The 24433-nt window shown below is 47.0% G+C and overlaps 1 long non-coding RNA gene across 1 annotated transcript in view; it reads right to left on the bottom strand.

Moving 5' to 3' along the window:
• The window catches only part of LOC106019716 (uncharacterized), a 131023-nt gene that overhangs the window by 16518 nt on the left and 90072 nt on the right, over positions 1-24433 (bottom strand). The window contains exons 3-5 of the long non-coding RNA XR_011812473.1: positions 2797-2844; positions 2297-2450; positions 551-759 (exon numbers count right to left, since the gene is read on the bottom strand). This is a non-coding gene — a long non-coding RNA (uncharacterized lncRNA). The remainder of the gene's footprint in view (positions 1-550; positions 760-2296; positions 2451-2796; positions 2845-24433) is intronic.

The raw sequence follows: 24433 nt of genomic DNA on the forward strand, positions 1-24433 counted from the left end.
AAAAGAGAGATCTTGAAAAGCAGAGACACTCTGCAGAAGGCACTGCATTTGCATTTTAAGCTACCTCTATTCCCCGAATGCTCAGACACATGAAAGCAAGCCCGGATTTTTATGTAGCAGCAGATCTTTCCATTTCAGCCTGAATTTAAAGGTCGTGCTTTTTCAGAGCTTTCGCACTTACCCTGAGCAGCCCAGCCCAGCCCTCCCCGGGAGGAGCTGCAGGCTGGGTGCCAGACCTGCCTCGGGGAGCAGAGCCCCACGTCCGACCCTGCTCCCACTGACAGCAGCCCCGGTACTCAGGGAGCTGTACGGGACACGATGCTCTGATATCGCTGCCCTTAGCAAGAGCTTCTTGGCACTTGTCAGCACGCTGACAGCTGAATCCTTCCAGCCACGTAACTGTAGTGTGAGGGGTAAGCAGCTGAACAAGCCCCACCATCCTTTCCACAGAACACAGTCCCGCAGGAAATTCAAGACATTTAAACTTAATCTTAACCTTTTTCACCTTCAGGAATCAGATTTACTTTACACTGGGCTGGAAGTTTCCTACCTGCCATGGCAGTTCTGCATGGGCTTTGTGCCGTGCAGCTGGAGGGCAGGCAGGGGTAACGCTGGCAGCATCCAGCCGGGGCTGCAGGGCAGCGATGCTCAGCTCTGCTTCCCACTCCTCCTCGTCCTCCCACGAGGTGCCCAGGAACGGTCAGGGCTGTCTTCAACACCTCTGAACTCCCCAGCATGCCACTTCCTTCCTTCGGCAGCCTGGAGAAGACGAAAAGGGAGATAAAGAATGAAACTCTGACCCTTGTCAGCTTCCAAAGGAGAAACACCAGCGTGGCAGCGTGTCTGAGCCTTCAGGCAAGGGGCAGACCACACGCTGCATTTACTGACACAAACGCTGGTCTCGGTTATTGAATTTCTAGTGCTGAAGGAGCTGGCAGGAAAATGATACGTATGCAGAACGGAGAAGAGGTGAGGATTTGCTTTTGCCTGTCAATATGTACAGGACTTGAATGACTGTTGGTTTGTTGAGGGTTTGTGATTACATTGATATGGCTTCTGCCTAATTATACTGCCGATATAGATTGGCAATTAAACAGCAGTAAGGGAGAAGAAGCCAAGATCTCTGGAGTCACCTGCAGCACACAGGGGAGGTGGTAGGGAAGGACCCCCATGGGGACAGGCACAAGCCCAGAAGAAGCCCTCCAAAGGGCTGCTCCTTCACCTCTTCGGGCTGCTCCTTCATCTCGCACAGGCTGGTGAGGAGGAGGAGAATTCAACTCTTCCAAAGCTGGAGCGTGAATCCCAAAGACGTGAGGGAGAGGGCAGGTGGAGGTGGGGACAGCCCTGGTCTCCCACACTGACACCCCAGTGACACACACCAGTGCTGTGAGCAAGGGGCAAACACCAAAATCCACCCGGGCTGCCCAGCACGACCCCTTCCAAAGTGCCTTCCTCCTCCTCCTCCCTCCTCTTCGTGATCCTGCAAGCCAGCTTCTCCCATAACTGACAGCAAGCACCTAACCTCCTAAGAATATTACTTTCAGGATGGGTTTGATGTGCTCAGAAATCCCCGATGTACTGGCTCAGCGCTTCGTTACAGGGTGGGTTCAGAGCTGGCAGCAGCTGCTGTCAGGTGCACAGCTGGTGTCACCAAGCGAGCAGGCTCGCTTCGCCAACACTCAGCAAGGCAAAAGAGCCACCGGGGGCTCCTGAAGACTCAGGCTCTGGCCCCCTGATTCCCTTGCACGAACGCGTTTATGCTTTGCTCTATTGCCTCCACAAAAGCTGGCGTTTAGGCACCTGCTGTGCTGAGACCACCACTTATCCTAATGAAGAATGCAACTGCTTGGAGTTTGGTGCGGGTTTTTTTAGCTGCTTGTTTGTCTGTATCCAGGTAAGTTCCTTGTCCTCCACTTGGAGAATGTTTTCTGAGAAGGACAGGGTTTCTGCCTGTAAACCTCCTACCTAAAGGCATCTTCCTGTGTTATCCCAGCCCCCCAGGCATCTGTCAGTGATAATATTTGACACTGTGACATCTCCCAGCACCACAGAGCCCTCTCAGCCCCAAAGCACCATGAAACGTGCCACGGGACTGCCTGCAGGAGACCCACTGCACTTCTGCCAGCAGCACAGCACCACACTCTGGGTCAGACCACGTGCTAAGCAGGAGAGAGGGGAAGGAAAAGAGATTCCCCTTTTCCCTCTCTCCATTCAATATACCCACACCTGGCTATTGCACTGGCTTACAGCATCTGATGCTGCTTTGTACCCTTTGCACTCACTCCTTATCTCTTACCTGGTCTTCGGGCAGGCCGTAGATCTGGTACCAGTCTGGTGCTCAGGAAATGCAAAATGCTACTGATGGGCACAGCTGAACCTCCCCAGCACTCTTCTTTTCTCCTATATCCTCTCTCTGCTTGTTGCAGCAAGTTACCCAGCTTTATTGCTACCTTTAGGGTACAGGGTAGAAGTTATATAAAGTAGCAGCATCCCTGTGTGCAAGTCAAAAATGATTTTATGTACAGCATGAAAACATTTGTAGCTCACAATGGCTGCCTGAAATGGGGTTATATAAAATTGCATCTAGTATCAAAAATTTTGAAATAGAGAAAAAAATATCTGACACCTATAAAATAGAAATATCGTATATTACTTTTAAACCCATTATTTTATACGAAATGTGGTCACGTGGCATTTAAATGAGCAACCATCTCAGGATTCAGTGCATCAGCTGAAAAACTTCGTGATCAAGAGGAAAGAAAAAAAAAAAAAAAAGGCTTTGGATCAGTTGCTCACCTTTGGCACACTCAGCAGGGGCCTGCTCAGGCTCTCCAGCACAACCAGCTCCACGTCGTAGGAGAGGGAGCAAGAAAAGAGAAGGTGAAACACCACAGAGTCAGCATTTGAGGAATACTGAGGAGTGTTATGATAATGAAATTATAGTGTATAATGGACTACTACAGAACAGATCACTTAATACAAAGCAAACAAAGCTGTCCTACACAAGCATTTCCTGAGAAAGGGTTTCTCCCCAAACACGGTTAACAGGGACAGAGGCCACGGCCCTAAACATACCTGCCCCAGGGGTTAAATAAGTTGGATGGCACAAACCATCCCTAGGCCAGCAGCTTTCACTACACATTACTGCCACAGGGCAGCAGCTCCGGAATGTTTTGCATATGGAAATGCAAAGCAAGCACTTACTGCATGAGGATTGATGTTCTTGCGAACAACTTATTGACAACATCTAGCTCTTTTAGAGCAAGTTCAAAGCCTGCTGATGAAGCCTGGGCCCGTCAAAGAAGGAAACCACTTTTATAATTAGAATTTTTTATTAATCTCATTGTAGGCTATTATGCTGAGGGCTCCACACTTGATATCCATGTTTATAATTCAGTTCTCATCTAACGGACAATTCTTACATAATGGGCAAAAATGTAAAAGCAAATAAAGTGTAGAGTAGAGATATCTGTAGTTTCTTACTGCAGTAAAAAAAAAAAAAAAAAAAAAAGAAAGAAAAAAGGAAAAAAAAAGAAACAGCTTTAAAAATGTCCATCTCAAAAACAGACACTCAAAAATAAGTCAATAATTAGCAAACGTTGGAGCAGCAATACAGAAATTTCTGGCCTGGTACAGATGCAAGGCAATGGTATCAGTGGGGAATTCTTGGCCTGGAAACCGAATGCCTTTGTACAATCAGAAAAAAACCAACACATATCTATCTCCTTCCCCTTGATCTGCACCAGGCAATGGAAAGCACAGGAGCAGCCAACAAGAAGGGCTGTTCAGTGGCCAGCTCCCTCATCCTTTCCTTAAACATACGTAAAGCTGGATGAAGAAAAGACAAAAAGGCAGGCTGATGTGTGCCACGCTTCACATTTCGGTCTTAACTCTGTCTCCGGATCGTGCACGCATGCCTGGCTAAATGTAGTAACGCATGGGGCTGGAAATTACCGAGCAGGTGTTTAAAAGACATCCGTAAGCAGTTCTGCTGTAGTCTAATTAGTGCTCTAATACATATTACAGTGCAGAGTCATCATTATTTCCTCTTCATTAGCTGCTGATATATAATGCATCTTTAAAAAGTCTTACCAGTTTTCTTTTTTTAAAAATAAAAGAAAACCAGGAGCTTATTTCTCCCATTAACATAACAAAGGCAATGGGAATATGATTAATGCATACCAGCTAAACTATGTGCATTAAATATTAAAAAACAATGCAGCAGCTCAGCCTAATGTGCATTTGCAAATTATAAAACATACTTGTCAATATTAACATTTGCACCAAAATGAAATGCCGTTTTAGAAAGAAAAAGGACAGAAAAACAAACCCTTTACTTCTGGCTGTCTTTCCATAACTGCTGTTCCCTATTCCATTTATTTGGAAAGAGCGAGACCACCAAGTCTGCCAGGACGCCTCAGAGTTACTCCAGGCATGATCTGAGTAGCAGGGCACCACAGGATGCTTTTATCTCACAGCCACCCTGTGAGAGCCATCGGTGTGGCTCTCTGTGGCTGGTGGCAGCGCTGTCCCTGCCTGAGCAGGCAGCCAGGGACGTGGCACTTACCGAAGCGCTGCCGCTGCTCTCCCCGGCCTTCACCTGGCACTTGGTGCCACTGCAGCTGAGCTGCTCGCAGAGCCCCCGACACGTGCCCTAAAAGCAACCACAGCGATACACAAGCACCTTCAGAGCCAGGTGCAGTCAAACATCACTGTGCAACCTTCGGAGCACCTCCGTCCACTGGGCATCCTCGGTACCTCTCCTCCTTTATTTCTGAAGATTTACAGGCACCGGAGTGGAGATTGAAGCGCTCCTTTCCTGGAAGTCTGCTGTTACCTCTGATGCCCCAAACTCAACTTAAAGCTGCTCCACAGTTCTGCTCCCACCTCCTCCGACACAGCAATAGCAGATGCTTCCCAAACCGATCCTTTACGAAATGTAACACCAAGTCTATAATGAGGTTTTACTGCAACAACAACAGATTTCTCTCCTCCCTTGGAGACCTACAGAAATCTGGTCGATTTTCAGAAGACCTCAAGCTTTGGGCCATCTCCTCGCTATGGAAGGAGGCAGCTCACAGTTTTAAGTTTTGAAATCACCACGCAAACACGAGCCAAGAGGTGCCAAAGGACAGGGTAGGTAAGGCTCAACACCCTCACTTTATAGGCAGGGAACCAGCAGCTAAGAGGTTACACAATTTAGCACAGGCTGTTCAATAAAAGAGTCTCAGAGCCTGGGTTACAATCCAGAACCTTGTCTCCGGCTACAGTCTTCATTTAACTTTGCTACAACCACCTTAATTATTTTCTTTTGTTGTTAAAGGCAAAAGCTCAAGCATAGCAAACGGCATAAAGCAGCATGCGATGCTTAGAAGGACACTTGATGGGATTTTGTCTCCTTTGCTGCAAATACCCAGGACAAAGAGCAAAAGGTTGAAAGTAGATGGGCAAATGAGTTTTCTTGTTTAGATTTTACTTTTTTTTTTTCTTATTTTTATTGTTAGCCAAGAACACTCTGAAATTTCCAAAGGAAAGGGTAATGGTGTCAAGAAAATTTAACGTATTTGAGATGAATTCAGTGCAGCTCTATTAGCTTTAGGTCTGCTTTCTTTTTTTTCCTCTTTTTTTTTTTTTATTTTAAAGATGTTCACATCTCAATTTAAAGAAACTATTGAACCACGCATAACTGGAGTGGTGTGCTATACCTCGAGGCATATTAAAGGAGGCAAGAAGCACAGCAGTTTGATAATATCTTAATGCACCATGGAAATAACATTTGATTTCATATATTGATCACTCTGTTTACAGAGTTTTAGTTGAGTAAATGCAAGTTTACAATTGGTGCTGGTCCTTACTCTTGTTTTCTGTAGTGAATAAAACTGACTGAAGTGTAAGTGTGGGAAAACAATCACATTTTATGACCTTAGAAGTGATATCCATCCACAGTAATGAAGCATGAAGGTTTCTTAAATCTACACGGAAGAGCAGTCCATTGGAGTTATGCTGACTGGTCTCTCACCTTTGATTTAAAATCATTTTAAGTGGATACTTACAGAAACACGATTTTTAAATGTATTTTTAATTGAGGTTAACCTCCAGCTTTAAGAAAGTCAGAGGAAGGACTACTTGCTTAATTCCAGTTCCAGACACTTCTGTAGTTTTCTATATTTAAACTGCAAAATGTTTTGTATATTTAAAGTTTTACTTCCCTTTTTGTCTGGTTGGAGGTTGCAGGTATTTGTATTGCATTCCAACTGTTGCTTGCTCAATAGACACAGGTCCATTGGTCCAAAACACCTTTTACCAGTCAGCCTTCTCAAGTTATTTGGACGTGGCCACTCCAGCCACCACCCACTTAGCACACGAGGAAGCAACTGCAAAATCAATTCATTCAGCAGCCATTTCTGCGGTATCAAACATAACTACCCATGCAACACTGATGTTTTTCTGGGTTGCAGAAACTCATCATTTATGCTGAAACCAGGCTCTCTTTTCCCTCCATCCACCCAAGAACAGCCAAGCAGTGCTGGGACGTGCTGACAGCCGCAGCTCGCTGCCACCTGCCGAATTCCCAGGCTTTGCAGTGGGGCCGGGCTCTCAAGGCACTCCACACCCACCACGCAGACCGGCATCAAGATGTTTGCTCTAGCTACAGATGTTGGCTCTTAACAACAATTCTCAACATAATAATTAGTTCATATATCTCGGGCTTACAGTAGCCTATGTGTAAAAGTGTTTTACAGTTGAGTAGCTGTGATTCTCTCTATGTAAAACAGGCGGCATCAGTATAACCCTTAGAATCTAATAAAGATTCCATCAGTGTAAAATCATTATCCTTAGGCAAGAAGGGAACCAATTCAATTATGGTGTTGGTTGAAAAATCAAGGGTAAAAAGTTGTAGTACATATTAAACTTGAGGCTGGAAAAGTTGTAGTACATATTAAAATGGTTACTACAAAATTTGTGCATCCAGGCTAACAAATGCTAATATGTTCTTTTGTTACCTTCTAATTTATATGATTCATGTAAGCCTGCAGCAAGAGAAACTTGTTTTAAATTTCATCTACGTTAAAAAATAGCAATGCAATGAATTGTAAAGTTATTAGCATTCACGTCTAGTTGTGTTATTAAGCTGTACACATCAAATCTGGTAGTACAAGTACAGAAATGTCATAATGAAGTAGAACAGCATTTAATCAGAAGAATTTCTAAAGGTCATCAGAGCATCATATAAATCCATCCATGCATGACAGCAATAAGAAAAAGAGTAACTGAAAGAACACAATGAAAATAAACTTCAATCTTTGAGCTTTGTTTCCAATAGTAGAAGAATTAGCTAAATTTCATGCTGAGAGCACAGCTAACATAAAAATGCTGAATTCTGTAGCTTTAATTAATGAAAGACTAATAAGACATAGATAAGGAATTTTACACAAGGGAGCTAACGAGGTATGTACACTGATAGATTCCAACGAACAGCTGATCTCATACGTCTCCGTAGAACTGAAAAGAAGTGTTCAGTTCATTTTTTTCTTCCTCATTAGCCAGATGAGCTCTAAATGATTCAGTTTAAACAACCAATGATTTATTAATATTTTTTGCACTCGTAACAACAGCCTGACTGCTTTAGGACATGCATTATACGCCCGATACTTGGCAGCACCCAACGTTGGAGCCATTTTAGTGTTTTGTGGTAATGGAGCAGAAGAAACCTTCCCAGTTTCCCCGCCGAGCACTCCGACGCTCTGCTTAGAGCAGACACAGCGGTCACCCAGAGCCAGGCGCCGGTACCCTCAGCCGTGTACAGCCGCACCTCATTCTGCATGAGCCCTAATTGATTTCAGTGGGACAGCTCCCAAAAAAAGTTCGGTTCACGGTGATTAAAGGCACCGGATCCTGGCTGGCAAGGTGCAGCCATAGGGCCCGGGAAGGCAAGGCAGCGCAGTGGCACACAGGTACAGTGAGACAGCCGAAATAACTAATTCATCAAAGACAGCTTCTGAAGCCCTGCACGTACCTGTGGCTTTTGCCTCATTATTGGCTTGAACACGAAAAGGATGGGTCCTTTGTTTCAGGCCAGTCCCCAGCCCCAGGTACACGGAGCCCGTTTCCATCCTCCGGGTGGCCACGTTGGGGCAGCACCAGGAGCACCACACCGGGGACCTAATCCTTGATTCTGTTTCAACATGATCACTGTTACCTTTCAATGATTTAAAGGATTAAGGATTTACATTTCTGTAGTGGTAATTCTGTGTCAGATCCAAGCCAGCCATGTTCCTCGTGCTGGCAAGGAGCAGAGCCAGCAGACAGAGGTGCTTTGCCCCGATGCGCTTGTCCCGGCCAAGCCTCTGAGCCCAGGCACTCCTGTCAAGTGGCTCTCTGGGCTTTCTCAGCCAAACTGAAAATGGGAATTTCTTAAGACGTAACCAATTCTCTCAGGCCAGACCTGTTCATGCCTTGGTGCTGTGTGCACACCCACATTTGCGTGTCCCTTTCTCTCTGAAAGGAGCGCTGATTGTGGTGGGGGACACTGAGGATCTGGCACTAGAGCAGAGCCAAAGCACAGCCCCTGTGCAGTCCTACAGCAACAAGCCAGCTGGGTTATCGTTGTGCTGCCACGTATCCCCAGGAAGAGCAGAACACGTGATACTCTCTGCATTTCACACTGACCTGGAGAACTCGCCACCATCCCTGCTGCTCGCACTATGCACAAGGATGGCTCCAAGCCCAGCTCCTCCACAGACAGAATTCACAGGAATATGTAATATATAATATATATATTTTAATTCTAATAAATGACTGCAAAAGCAGCAGACAATTCCAGAGGCTGAGTACATTCTCATGCATCGTTTTCAGACTTTTTTTTTTAATTCATTAGTGTCTTCTCTAAATGAAAGAATTTATAACCACGCTCAGGTTTCTTGAGAAATCATCCTAGCAGCATGTTTACTGAATCAGCAGGAAATGGGGATAAACAAAATGAAATCAGAGAAGAAAAAAAAAGCACCATCAAAATAAAAGCAAGAGAAACTGAAAAAAAAAAAGAAAAAGAAAAAAAAAAAAACGAGATTTTAATCCCAAATTAAAACCGCAATGAGGTTAATATAAAAGTTATTCTAATCACTCCACCCAATTAAACGAAGCAAATCACTAATGCATGTTAAGTGCCTTAACTATTGCGATAATTAAGAATCAAACAGAAATGAAGCATCTTTGAAAGACTGACGATGCGCATGCATAAACAGGGGACGTGAGCACAGAGGCAGGAGGGCAGCAAGGTGGGCATCCCGAGGAGGGACCCCTGGGGGACTGGGCCAGCTCCTTGCCCTGCACCAGGGAAGCCCTTTCCATAAGATCTGTGCCCCTGACCTCACTCTGCTCCTTCTGAAGCTCCCTAACACTGGCACAACCTGGCTACAGCCCAGCACCAGACCACAACCATTTGGGTAGGGCCCTGTGCTCCGTACATCTCTCCTTACATCCCTCACATCGCCGCTTTGCGCAGCCCACCTTCCCGTGCTAAATCAGCGAGCCTGTGCGCTGCTGACAGATATTTTAATTAGCAAAATTAGCAGCCTAGAAGCACACAATTTAGATACAAGATTTATCTGCTAATGATAATTTCCCAACTTTTCTGCGAGAGCTGGAGCTGTGCAAGCTTGCTGCATACGAAAACACCGCACCAGTCTGAACCAGCAGCCAAACCCAGACCCCACCACCAACTCCCCGACTTTCAGAGAGGTTTCCAGTGAATCTCTTCTTCAGAGGCAAATCATCCCTGATTCTAAAGGACCAATTTATCCTAAATTCCATGTATCTGGGGCGTGCTTGCCTTCAGAAAGCTAAGCTAAATATTTCAGCGGAGTTTTGACGATGCAAACTTTAAAGCTGCAGTCAGAAGTGTGCTTTGTCTAGACAAAATGTGCTCGTATTTGGAAAGAAGGGCTACAGACAGGTTCAAGGGAGGGAAAATTGTCTTGCTGGAGTGTTTTGTTGCATGAAGCCTCATGGAGCACAGCAGGACATTTTCACAAGGTGCATTGAGCACAGTGAAGGAGGCATCAGTTTGTATTTTGTTCTTGTTTTGTTTCGCCAATTCTGTAGCTCAGGAGATAATAAATATCCCTGATGGTTTAGTTAGCCATGTGGCCCTGCACTTCAGAGGAGGAATATTGTTTGAAGGGCTAGGCGCATACCAGACTGGAAGGGCATGTAAGTAATTATTTTCAACAGTTCTCCCTCCACTTTGCCTTTGCACATCTCTGCCTGGCAAAAGTTTGTGAATAAAATGCTCAGTAAGAAAAAATAAATAAATAAATGGATTTTATCTTCCCCTTGTTATTCCTATTTGTTTTCACTATAAGAAAAAGCTCACTGAAGTGCTCAGGGTGGGACTTCATACATTGCAATCTTCCCCCGAGAATGTAACATCTTCCACAGCATTGTGCGAAGGAAGAGACTACAGCAGGAACGTGGTTTTTTTTTCATCCCAACCACTTCTTTATCACTAGCAAATAAATACAATTACACATCATGTGCAGCAATCCATGCTAAAACTATGAAATAGCTGCAGTGCATCTAAGCCCACTTGCAAACCACCCAGCCTCCATTAGGGCAAAGGAGAAGAAAAAACTCACAGAAGTACAAGCTCCCTGGCTGCGTTGGCAGCAGGAGGGATCTTGGATAGCAACAGGAGCAATCTCCAACCCCAAAGGCCAATCCACCGCTCAGCCAGCACCAGAACTTTTATTAGAAGCCTGTAACACTCCCCACCCTGCAATTACATTTGCAATAATACATTTAAGAGGCTCATTTTCACCGACTCCAACTCATAACCCATTTTTTGCCTTGAACATAGAATTGCTAAAACGGCTCAGTGGACAGCCAGTATCTGCTGGGACCTCCCTGCCCGGATTTGGCTCTCTTCACAGGCTCTGCCCATGCACCCTTAATAATTGCTGCCTTTTCTTATCCCAGTAGTGAGAAATCCGCGTCTCTAGCAGCACATGGGGGCCTGGCATTCCCCATTCCTTCCCCAAGGCAGAGGAGGACCTGAGCAGGGCTGGCACCAGCGGTCCCCCCTAGCAGCTGTGCCAGGAGAAGGTGCCAGCAGTGCCGGAGGCAGCTGGAACCAGTCGCTACCTCCCGAAGTCTTCCAATAAGACTTAAATTCCTAATTTTTATTTCCAGCTAGTTTTTCAGCTCTTCAAACATATATCTTCATTAATGGCATTCTGGATGTTCCTCATTATACATTCTGCTTTTTAAGCACGGTAAATTGTGGTCCTGAATGCTACCTAGTGGCACTAAGTTCTGTAGGGTTCTTGTACACAGCGCTGCTCTTTCCATTAAATTTCCAATAAAGTATTTCCATTTTTATATCTGAAATCCCAGAAATGGCACTAGAGAAACCTGGCATTTTACTCTTAAATTTAATACAAACTATTTCACTCAGCATGAAAGCATTTTAAAATGACTCCAGTGCAGATTGTGGTTCACTCTGTTGTATTTGGTGAGCTTAGTATGTCCATGGCAACTGATGAATATTACTGCTGCTATTGCTATAAATAACAAACCTATTTGGCAAAGCCTGAGATGTAAATATTAAGTCCCGCACAAAGGCAATTTTCTGTTCCTTCCTTTGCTCCCTTCTGAGTTAGGAACCTATATTTGCCTGTCAGTAGATTATTTCCAAATAGATCTGCAGGTGTCACAATATTGCAGAAACCACCAATTTTGATTGACACTGCTTTCAACAAGAAGCCCACATTTCGGGTCAGGTGCAGGAGCGATGCTGTGCAGTGCCAGGCTGGCGGCAGCACCGGCGTTCCCCCTGAGTCGTGAGTGCTCCCCAGCCCCAGCACCGCGGGGGCGCAGACGGAGAGCTCAGCCCTCTGACAGCCACTGACACTGGTGCGACTCGTGGCTTTGTCTCCAGAAAATTACATCTGAGTCTCACCTGCTGGAGCCTGTGTGCAACCCGGACACTAGTTTGCACGAACAAACTAGGCGTGAGGACACGCGAATGGAGCTAAAACCCTTCCCATGTGTTGGCAAGGCACATACAGTCAGATCCCTGCTTCTCTTGGCCACTTTCCCAACCCAGTGAGGGCACGCAGCACGTCCCCCACCTGTACCCGTACACCAACAAGCACCATGGAGCCCATCCTATGGTTCCTCCCCACGTGGTGCCCTCCTGGTGACGTGCAGGGGAGCAGAGCTGTCCCCTCCCTGGTACTCACTACAGCCAGGCCCTGGCAGGGCTGGTGGTTGGTTCTGGGCTGCCACATCACGTGCAGGGTTCAGATAACTGCAGAAGTGCTCCTCTTCTGCTCGGTCACTGCTGGGCCACCAGGCAGCCACAGGCAGTGCCAAGGCCTGCTGAAATACGCTGTGATGGCATCAGAAATAAACAGCACGGAAAGCACTCAAGTCAAAAGGAAAACGCTAGGTTTCCCCTCCGCCCAGGAATATGCTTTTAGTCATATTAGTTGAATCTTGTCTTGTTAGGCAAAGCAGCGTGCGTCGAGGTGTGCTGCTCTTGACATTTCGGGATGTGAGTAAACAAGGGAAACACGAGCGTGGGAGAAACAACCGGGAATGGCAGAGAATTGCTGCTCAGATGCGGGGCGAAACCCTCAGGCACTCAACGCTACAATTCTTTGTCATAAACACATCAATTACAGTGTTTGTATCAAAGCTCTCCGTAGATTATACTATTAATGTAAAAATGACAGCTGTCATGCAACACACACAGCAATGTCACAGCTTCAAAGCCTGCCTCAAAAACAGGGGGTTGAGTCTGCACAACCCAGGTCCTGGCTTAGGCAAACACTCGATTCAGTTCAGGGAAACCACTCAGCTACATAAAGAACCACCTCGGAATTAGTGCCAAAATACTTGTAATGCAATTTAAGTACATAATTCCCAAACAACTAATTCTTAACACAATACTAAGTAATTAAATTGTAAGTGTGAGCAACCGTGGATGTCCCGGTGTATATAAAATAACGTCTGCAGCTGCAGGATTGCTGGGATGTGGGCAGGACCCATCTGTAGCCTGGACCACTTAAACCACATTCAGCACGGGGATTGCCTTTTGGAAAGGGATCGCCCTTGTGAGAGTGCTGCGTCTGGAGCTCATGCTCTGCAGCATGATGTCTATCAGCAGTCAATGCACTGAAGATGGATGAAGGCAAAGCGAGGCCCCTGCCCACTGTCCAAGAGCAGCCAGAGCACGCTGTGAGCACCTGGGATGGGGATGCTCAGCAGGCTGGCTCAGGGCATCTCCTCCTGGCCATCGCCTCCCCCTCTGCAGGCTCAGTGCCAGGACACGCCTTGTACCGAGCTTTAAATTCTCCTGCACTCAACACAAGGCTGAAATCCTCCTCTGAATCTTGCCCCGTTTGCCATTTTAAATGCACAAACAGATGCAAAATGAGCCTTTCCACAGTGGAAACACCTCTCAAGAGCCTAACCACCTCCCAAATAGCTTTCCATTTTGTTTACTGAGTTTTATTGCCCTACTTACCAAGTGCCAGCTTTTAAAATCGCTGCTGCTAATTTTACCCATTTGAGGCACTTCAAGTTCCTTTCCACCAGCAACTTTCTTTGATTTCTCTCATTGTTTATGTCAAACTGTCCACTGCAGAACACCACAGACCTTCCCGAGGTGGTTGGGTTTTAATTTCCCCCATCCTGCTGCCCACACACCACTGGTTTCACCCTTCCTCCCAGCCCCACCAGGATGCCCACCCCCAGCCCATGGGGCTGGGTGCAGCAAGTGCTGTGCTGAGTTATTTTGCAACCTTTCTTTTATCGCCGGGACTCTGAGAGCATAAGAAAGACTTTCAGAGAAAATAGGTTTTACTGCCACAAACACTAAGGAAAATCAATTTATCTTTGTTTTTATCTATAGCCTTATCTGCAAGAAAATACCAGCCCAATAGTTCAATATACTGCTGCCAGTTCTCATTGTCTGGATTAAACACTCCCATTTTTCCATAAATTGCCACACTTCAAATATTTTATTGCCAATTTTGGAAATGGAAAGCTCCTGTTGTTTAAAAAAAGATCATCCCTGCAGTACTGGAGAGAATCATTGCTCCGCCAGCTGCACCGACCAAGTGCGGGATGGAAATTCCCCCCGCCAGCAGCACCTGCAGCAGTGTCCCCGTCCCCAAGGGACAGATTAGAATCATCTCCATCAGTTTCTAATTGGTGTTTCATTGTTTTTTCCCCTAAATTACAAGGACAAGGCTAAAAACGGATTCCAAAAGGTGAGAGGTGACTGGATGGGAGTCCAGAACCTGGGTTTGACCCAGGAGCATCTGGTGTCCTGGCACCTACCTCGGGGTTCCTCGGCCCCACTGATGATGGGCAGCCCCATCCCTGCTGCTGCCCGCTGGGCTGGCACCTCGATGTTCCTACATTTACCGAACCACACGGGGCTGCTGGGCACTTGCAGCCTGTTAAAAGCTGAGCCATGCAGGGGGCCCTTGGCAGGCGCTGCCCAGGGGAGGCTGCTCCCTCCCGGCTGTTCACCAAGAGCTCCACGTCCCAGGGCATTAGGAGCAGCGAGCGGCTCCTCTCCTGGTGCCGCACAGCGCTCTCAGCTCCGTGCTCCCTGATCACAGCCCTGTCGATTCCGAAATTGTTTTACACCCCATAAATTCCATAATGCGCCAAAGTAAAGATCTACAAACCATCATCATTCGGGGTGATATACATTTAATTTCATACACTAAGGCTGCTAGTCCTTGTCACAGCACCTTCCCCTGAAAACAACTCGGTGTCCTAAGCAGCGTGCCTCCCAGAGCAGCACCTTCCACACAGCATGGAGCTGGGGGGACGGGGCCGAGCCTGAGCCGGGGCAAACACAACCCCTGCCACGGCACCGGGGCTGCAGCTGCTCCTGCCGAGCAGGCAGAGCTGGGGCTGGACCAGTGCTGGCACAGAGCAAAGTCAGAAAGGTCTGTGGCAAATGTCCAACCCCAATCTTTTTTTTGCATTTGTCTGAGCAAATTAGCACGCTGACAGCCCGTGGTGTCAGCCTGCCCATCTCTGATGGTGTAGGCTGGTACGGACCCCACTGCAGTGCGGGGGGACACAAATCATGCACTGGCCGTCACTCTCCTACCACTCCCAGTGCATAAGGCAGAAGATCTTAACAAGACCTTGCCTGGGGGGACAACAAATCAAAATGGTGCTCAAAATATCCAACAAACCCCACAAAACAGGGGCACAGCTGTGTATGTCCCCAGCCTGCTGCCATCTCCATCGCCTGTTATACAGCCCTCCTCAGGTGAGCCCCTCCTTCCAACAGACTTTTATACCTCTCAGTACTAACTTGCAATCAAATTTATTTCCATAGACGCACTGAACTGTAGATTACAGTAAAACGTTTCCTTTGCTGGCTAATGTCTCCCCTGTGTTCAAGCGTTTAAAGCCACTTCCAAGCTCTCCTCGCTATCTCGCCTTAGCACGCGCTGCAAAGTCCCCGTGCAGGGTTCTCGGGGTGGAAGTGGCCACCGCAGACAGGAGCTAAACAGAGAAATACTGTCATGAAGAAAAAGAAGGGAGGGAAAAAAAAAAGAGAGAGAGAGAAAACGACAAGAAGAAAAAGTGACACTGGAAAAATGCCAGCCCCGCGCAGTCAATCTTTGTGTTGGCAGCAGAAATGCCATTAAGTGCGAAAGGAAGGGGGACGTGGTGACAGATGTATGCGCAGGCTTAACACAGGGTTGATTAAAAAATAAACAACTATCAAAAAGTCACATTTCTCTCTATTTAGTGTTCCTAACAATCTACTGCAATTCACAACCGTGACTGTGCACAAGTTCACAGCAGGCACAGACAGCCCTTTCTCGACCCCACTGACCAGAACGGCCCCGTGAAACCATCCAGCCCCAAATACTCGCTGTTCTTATCAGTCAGCTTCTTCCCCAACCTGGGGCAAACCCTTTTCTTGGCATCAAACCCAAAGAAAACTGTCAGCAAGAATGGGTGCAGCCACAGCAAGTTGGTCCCGTAGGGTGCAGCACCCTCACCCTGCTTCTGCCCAGGGCTCCACTTTCTAGTGATGGCTCCAGTGGCACCGGGGTATCCTAAGACAGCCCCAAGCTCGTGCATCCCTTCCCAAGGGACACCTCTAGGGACAAAGCAGACCTTGGTCATTTTGCCACAAAACTGGCAGAACTATTCTTTATTTACCAGTAGTGCTCCATGCAGCTCTACTTTCAAAAAATTCCCTGGTACAGAAAGGGGAGCTCCTTTCAAAAAGCCCACCCCAAACAAATTCCATTTTAGTATTTTTCCTGATGCTCACGACATTCAGTATTATTCAGAAATACCTACAAGAACTAAGATCTTCATCTGAAAGTTACACGGACTCATTAAAAGAATTAAAACAAATGGGACGAGGAAGTTAATTTTGTAAATGTCAGATATATAAAAGTATTCAGGAGTCTAAGGACGCCGATAGTCATCCAGTGGGATTTTTCTTCTGACTGCATATTTTTGCATTTAAAATCTATGAAAACTGGCTCGCTGCCACATTTGAGAAACAGGAACATGCAGCAAGATCTTTAAACGAGTTTAGATACCCAACTCCCATACATTTTGCCCATGGCCCCTAAATCATTGCATGGTTTTTGAAATGTTTATCTTCGCACTAAGCAGTATCAGTTGTCTGAAAACCCTAAGTGCAACAAATATCTGCCATGGTAAATTACCCAACCAGTACAGCGAGTGCTCAGACACATGATTAAGCTGCCGTGGATTAACAAGCAACTACATTTCACTATGCTGCCTGTACCAACACTTTTAGCCCAATGCAAATTAAGAAAAATGTGTTAGCATAAACGTATTTCACCAGGGTCTGAGCCTGCATTTGTCACGGGCAGAGGACGCCCGCAATCAGTTATCGCAGCCCAGCCGAGCACGGCGCGTGCTGGGGCTCTGCTCGGGAGCTCCGGCAGCTCCATGGCAGCCCCCAGCCTCCAGACAGCTCCACCTGGCAGCACAAAGGCATCATATGAGACCCCGAGGAAGAGTCATCGCAGTGTGGGTGTGTGATACGGGGCTTGGGAAGGGCAGAGGACAGGTGGGCGATGTGTGCTTTGCTCTGCCATTCATCCGAAGCCTGGTGGCTGCTCCCCACAAAACACCGCGGTGGCAGGAGGTGAGGGCAGAGCACAGCTGGATGGGAAGGGGGTGATAGACACTGAGCAACCCAACTGCACCCAGTAACAGCGAGCTACAAAGCATCCCGTAAGCTAGGAACTCACTGCCATGTCTTACCGGAGTAGGACACCCGTTCCTCCCCCTTCCCACCCAGGCATCCAAACAGATAGTGCAGATATTGCAAATAGATATCGATTCAAAATCGACTGTGATATGTAGACTTCCATGTGGGAGGAGAAAGAAAATTCCCCTAGAGGCTCCCCTGTGTTTTTCTCAGAAGCAGCTGAGCCGCTGCGAGGGGAAGGATGGTTGCACGGTACTGCAACATTTTTGTTCCTATTCTGCTATGTCAATACTATGTCCTTACTTCATTTATTGCACCTTGTATAAAAGCCAGGTTTCTGACCTTAGGAGAAAAGGGTGACCACGGTATTCTCACTTTGTTTTCTGCACAGACCTTTATAAATGAGGGATACAACCCGTCCTCCTTTTCTTGCTTGGTTTTTCTCTCCGACTAAAATAACAGTTTCTCAACAAAATGGATTTGTACAGTTTTTGTCAACAAAGAGCTATAGTCAAAGCTGGCTAAGAAATAAAAAAGTGGCTTTTTCAAAACGAAAAATCATGTTTAAATGACTGCTCCAATTCTACGTGAGGATGGAGAGAGGCAGAAGGAGCCTGAGCACAGAGCAGTGCCCGTCCCACGAGGAGAGGGGAGGCAGAGGTTTGGGTCCCCCGCCTGAAGAGGTGATGCAGAGCTCCAGGAAGCTGCCAGGGCAGGAATGAAGAATTTCTCCGCCACGTAATTACTTCCCTATACCCTCAAGTCATCCGTTCCCCACAATCAATCACTAATTCAAAGCAAGAGCATCCCAACAGCACAGACAGAGATGAGCCCACAAGGTGGGAGGGAGCAGGACTTTCCTCTCCACCTGCAACCTTTATAAAAAAAATTATTTTTGTTCTTATGAATTGACTCTTGGCCCTCCTCTTACCTTCCCTCTTTTCCCTACATACCTCATTGAAGCTTTTCTGCAGCAGTGATCCCAAAACAGTTAAATCAATGAACTGATGGAAGAGCCGACAGCACACATCCCAAGGGGGAAGCAAATCTCATTGCCCGCGATCTAAGTTGTGCAAGGGAGAAGCTGAAGTTTTTAAGCCAAGGTTCAGCTTGGAAGTAACTCCAGGTACAAGTCAGACAACACAGAAATAAAGGGGGTGAGATGGGGGGGAAGAAAGCTTTTGTCTGGGGAATGGGAGCGATTTCAAACCAAGAGACAGTTAGTTAGTGTCCATTCTGGAAACATCTCAAAACTGCCCCGAGGCAAAACAAACAAACCCAATTCATTTCTGGCACTTGGGACACTTGGAAGCTACTTGCCCCAGGTACTTGATTTAATATAAAACCGATCACCCTGGAGCAACAAACAGAAAATTTGCTAGTAAACAAGGCAGCTCTAATTATTTAACAGTGGTATCCAGAATAATTAAGCCAGGGCATCCAGAGCAGCTAAAAGCTAATTACATAAGCAGGTATCCAAAATATTGCAGCTATCTTTAGAGACACAGCAAGCTGGCTGTTTAACTCCACGACTGCAGGGCAGCCGGCCCCTCCCAGGACAGCCCCGTTGGGTGATGTGTGGCTGCCTGGGACGTGGCTCCTTGCCCAGAGCACCCACCCCGCCGGAGCAGCTGGCACCCTTGGGTGCTGCTGGCAGCCACCCCGCTCCCAGCCCCTCTCCCTGGGATGCTGCCAGCTCTGCTGTGCACCCGCTCGTTCCTCTGCCCTGCTGCAGCCCGGTTTGGAGGCAGCTCTCCCCGAGTGGGTTTTTAGGGAGCAGTGGGGGTCTGAGACCTCTGGGCATGTGCTGGAGGAGCTGGCAGCACCGCTGTGCCTGGGAGGGACAGGACGGCCCGGGGGCAGGCGTCTGGGAGGCTGGCGAGGTGTGTGCATGGCAGAGAGCTCGGAGGCTGTGTCATTTCATCAGGCAGCTTTGGCAGCACAAGGGACAGGTTTGAAAGATGCCAGGAACATGCAAGATGCCAGAAAAGGTCGAGGCTGCTGCCTGTGTACCAGGATAAAGCAGCCGCTTCTCTTCATGTGGGGGTGTGCATAGTAGTCAAGGACATAAAGCTCCCAAATGTGCCAGAACCAAGGGATGTTTTATCAGCTCCACTCGGTACCTCAGTGTCTCGTTACCCTGCACCTAAACACAGCATCCTAACGAGAAAACTTCAAGCAGAGCATCCCCGAGTAACGCTTCCCTCTCACCCAGGAGCTGGGATCAATGTCTTCATGAGCAGGGCTCAGGTGCACGAACCTCAGTGAGGATTTGGGACCTGGTTCCCCAACTCCCTGCTGTTACAGAGCGCTCACACACGCACAGCCTCTGATTTCAGCTTCTGCAGTGATCTCAGCTCTGTCCAGCTCTGCGTTAACGTCACTCCCAGGATGTGGGCATGAGGCACAGAGCTGCAGGTGGGAAGAGCAAAGCTCTCGGCGAAGCAGCCACCAGGGGCAAAGCGTCTGCCAGCGGGCACAGCTGGCTGCGGGTTCCTCCTCCCGCGTCCCACTCAGCAGCAGCCACCACAGCAGCTCTGCAGATGTTTTTAGGCATCTGGGCCCCGTGCCAAAGCCCCATTCCTGACCTTTGAGCAACAGCTATTATTCCATGACCACGCTCAGAGCATCAGCCTCCGCTGAAACCATCAGTCTCCGAAGTGATGATTCAGTCTCCGTTTCCCTTCAGACTTCATCATAACAAGGTCATCAGGCACAGCATGCCTTAAAACGCGCATAAAGCAGCCACCGGAGTTCTTACGAATATCAAGCAGTTTCGGTATCTTTCTGCAAGACTTCAATCTGGCTGCTGATTAACTCGCGCTTTATGTTTGAAATTCCCCTTGCCAAAAGAATGTCTGAGGGGGCGTACGAACGCCGAGCGGCACGGCTGTAATTACAGGCAAATGGATGTTGCATGCGTGGAACAGGATGGCTGCAGAAAGACCACGGAGTGAAATTAAATACTTGTGAGAAGTATTAAGAAAACGTGAATGAAGCCTCAAAACTATCAGGATTTGAGTGAACCGCTTTTCAATTTCCTTAAATGTGCCTTCTGGCTTTGGAATACCTCGCTCAGGTTTCTTTCTGTCATTACGAGAGTTAGAAACACGCTTAAAAATAAAAGATGAGTTTCTCACCAATCGCATGAGTCACAGGACATGGGCGTTAAGAATTTGCAAGGTATTGCACGGCTCAAACGTACACCATGAACGTCGGCAGCACAGCCAATTTCTCCTGCACCCAGGGAAAGCCGCCAAAGGCTCCAACCACCCCTCCTCTGGTTGCTGCCAGCGGCACCCACACCTTGACCAATTCTTCTGACTTTCTGCCAAAATTCATCCCTTCTCCCCTCTCCTCTCTTTTAAACTCCTGCTCTAGATCACTGCAACCTCTTCGTGCCAAACCCCCAAGCTTTTTATCTCCTTTTCAGAGCATGTGCCGAGCAGGGTAGCCAAAACAACTTTTGTTCTCTTGAATTGAGCCCTTTTCGAGCCAGCTGTAAGCTGCCTTCACAGCCCGCAGCACAGCAGAGCCTGCTGATGCAGCAGATCCTACCTGCTACTGCATTTCTCACATCACGCTGCGCTCTCCCAGCCTCACCCCGAGTCCTGCTTCCGCCATGTGCCCAGGGAGCCACCAGCTCTCCCCCTGGGCCCACATCTCACACCATTCCCCCAGCTGCTCCCCCTTCCGAGCCCACAGAACATGCTCAACCAGGGGCTGTGAAGCTCCATGCAGACCAGTACAACGTTCGAGTCCCAGAGATGTAAGGGTTGGAGGCACCACCCCATGTCCTAAGCTGGGTTGTTCGGGGCTGCGACACGTTGCTGTGCTGATCCCATTTCAGTCAGTCACACTGCTGCTGGAAACCCACTTGTTCGAGCTGGCTGCCTTATTATTTGAGCTGTTAATTTAATGGTTTTATTAAGTGACTCTGAACGAATGCCATTAAAGCACATGGTAGTTGGGCTGATTGAATGATTGATTTTACTCATTTGTCTCCTTCCTGCACCTCTAAGTACTTTTATTTGTGATTAACAAACCCCACCATTTCGCTGTTCCACTTCACAACTCCAGCTCATTCTCAGCTTCACTTTTTTACATGTTCTTTATGGTGCAAAGATCCCGCTTACCCATCCTAAAACGAAAAGCTAAAATCCCCAAAAGTTAGCTGTCTGTAAGAGATCAGAGCTGCCCACACGCTTTTAGGAACTGATAGGGATGCAGGATGTGATGGCAGGGTGCAGGCACAGCCCCTTCCTCCATCCAACTCAGCACCTCGAACTTCTGTAAGGCTTAGCTGCTCTTCACGGGTTTGGATACAGAAAAGAAGGCCGAAGGTCAAGAACAAATCTTTTTCCCCACCAGAACGGGTGGGAGGTGCGGACAGTAACCACTGCTCCAGCTTCATCCCCTGCCAGCCTGGATTGCTCTATTTTCACACAACATAAGACAGGGCAAACGTAGAAATAAACCACAAAACAAACTCCGAGGGTCTGTCAACCCACGTTGTTTGTTCCGTTTTTAGTAAGAAAGCAAACTACATAACATAAAGTTGCTAGTACAGAACATCAAACATCCCCACATACATGTAACAGCCTTGCTAAGACTGAATGCAAGTAGAACTTCAAGTTCTAGAACAAATATTTTTGTTAATATACTGCTGAGATAAAAAAATTTAAGAAAAGTAAAATATACAAGTAATTAGTAAAGTGTTTGTCAGAAATAAATATCCAGAAACTTTTCTCATTCCGTGACAATTGGATATTTTTGAGCCTTCGTAAAGTGGCACAAAAATTGAAAATCTTGACATTCAACATAACTCAGCTGCAACACTGCATCTAGAGTTTTACTGTGATTATTTTTAATTCTCTTAAGAAAACCAAAACAAATTCAGTGTATGTTTTTAAAGAAAAAGTTATTTTGATTCACAAAAGTTATTTTGATTCACAGAAATACAAGGAACGCTAGATCCTGAGCCTGAGGCATACAGAAGATACAGCGAGCTTTTGGCAAGATGAAAGCTCAGCACAGAAGGAACATGTGCTTAAAGAAATCCTTAAAATAGAAGAGGCACAAGATGATATCCCAGAAAAGAAGTGAAAGATTGTAGGGCTCTGAGATGCTCTGTTTGGAGAGTACAGAAAGCAATCAAAAGTTCTCTATACATTAGAGAACTTAATACCGCTCACCCAAATAAAAGAGCACGGTGAAAAAGAAATTCCCTCAAGTCCTCAGAGAATTTAAGGGTAGAACAAGCTGGGACTCCTGGACTAAGACAAATAAGACAGTTTAGATTGCTTTTCAATTATTTTAGGCTGAGGATCACAATGGAGGAAAGGAAAAATGTCAAGCAGAGACACGGAGCAGAACATAGCTCAATAGTGGAAGGTGAATTTTCAAAGCACTGCGTGTTACTCCAGCCACAAACCTCTTTGCCTTAATGCCCAAAGCGGGAGCTGCCTTCTCCCCGTGCAAATCTGAAGTCGGAACGGGGTTTGCCCCCAGGAGGGGAAAGGCACGCTGTGCACAACGATTGCACACCACTAACGTGAAGCTGGGCTTGCAGGGAGAGGCAGCATTTCCTTCCCTGAGCAGATGGCAGAGCTGGAGAAAACAGAGGAGCCTTCCCCTTACCCAACACATGGAGAATTGTCTTCTTTCTTAAAAGTCAGCATCCAGAGACCAGTGATGTGGTTGAGGAAACGTTTGAGGACACAGACTAGATCCAAGAAGGACAGTGAGGAGACGCCTGCTTAGCCAGGAGGAAACACCAAGGGGTGAGAGGGTTTAAGTGTTGGATCTGGAGAGCAAGGAGCTGACTACTTCACTTGGGATATGCACATCTGAACAGGCTTCTTGTATCACGGAGAAAAGACCTTTCTTTAAAACATGAGATGAGGGAGAGGGATCAGCAGCGTGTTATAACACAGATGAGCCAGGACAGTGGAGCTGCCTGTACCTAATAGCTCAGCAATTTGGGCTGTGCTCTCTCTTCTCTGCTGCTGGCCTCAAAATGCTTCCCATTTCCCACAAGACGGCCCTAGCCGCCAGCCTGCAGGCAGCAATTCCACTTTGTGCAGGATTACTGAAGATTTGTTGTGCCATTCAGACAGAATTTTTTTGTCATCATCATCACCATCTGGCCCATCTTCAGATTCATCCATGAAGGAGACATGGGGTCCCAATCCGCGCTCCGGTGATTATTTAAGTACCTTGTCTAATGAGCATTTAAAGTAAAATCAACATATATTCACTGGGGTATGGACTAGAGAGGAAGAAAGAAATCAAACTCCTAATTCAAAGAGCAAGAAGAGTATTTCTGAACAAAGTTAAAGTCTTCTATAGCAGGAAAGCAGCACCACCAACAACAACGAAGGCGAAGAAAGAGGAGGCAGGAGGTGTTTGTGATGGGCTCTGAGATCAAAACAGGAAAGAGGAATGAGGGGGGACTGAGGAGCCGGAGTGTGCTGGACAAGAAGCTGGACAAGGAGGGTGACACAGCGCGTGTTCCTGAGAAGGGGGCACTCATCCGACCTGAAGGGGAAGAGCGTGTCCACAGGTATGGACAGAACGGAAGGACCAGAATTTTGGAGAAGCAGCACCTTTTGCATGGACAAACAAGGCACGGAAACAGACTTCAATATTCATTAAGGTTCTGAGAGTGTCCAGATGGCGAGAAAGAGACAGGCCAGGGTGTGGGATTAGGCTGATCCGCACTGTACAGGTCCTCACGCCTCAGTCTGAGGGCTTGAAGGCAAGCTTGCTTTCCTGGCCAACTTTTCAAACCTTCTTTGGTGTAATCCTTCTGTGACAGAATCCCCCTCTCCTACCTTCTGATTACACTCTTTATCCCACAAAGTCCAGCCCCTGCCCAAGTACAATCCTACTGGTAAGCCCTAATATTAAAAACGTGCATAAGCCAGTACAGCACTGAACTGCTCTATCCGCATAATTACAGCCACAAGAACGCTTGATCTAGTCGAACAAAATCTGTGCACATTCACCAGGAACAGAGCTTACAGCTGCTAGAAGTCTGATGCTTAAAAGTAGCATTAGAAAAAAAAAATGCAGATTTGTCAGAAAAAGAAAAATCTATTGTTACAGATTTACCCACACACCAGTCTGTTTTCTCCTCCAAGCTGAAGCAGGTTTTTGTTTGGCGACTGACACATTTTTGAG

This window comes from Anas platyrhynchos, chromosome 13 (assembly GCF_047663525.1).
Source record: "Anas platyrhynchos isolate ZD024472 breed Pekin duck chromosome 13, IASCAAS_PekinDuck_T2T, whole genome shotgun sequence".
Classification (NCBI taxonomy): Eukaryota; Metazoa; Chordata; class Aves; order Anseriformes; family Anatidae; genus Anas; species Anas platyrhynchos.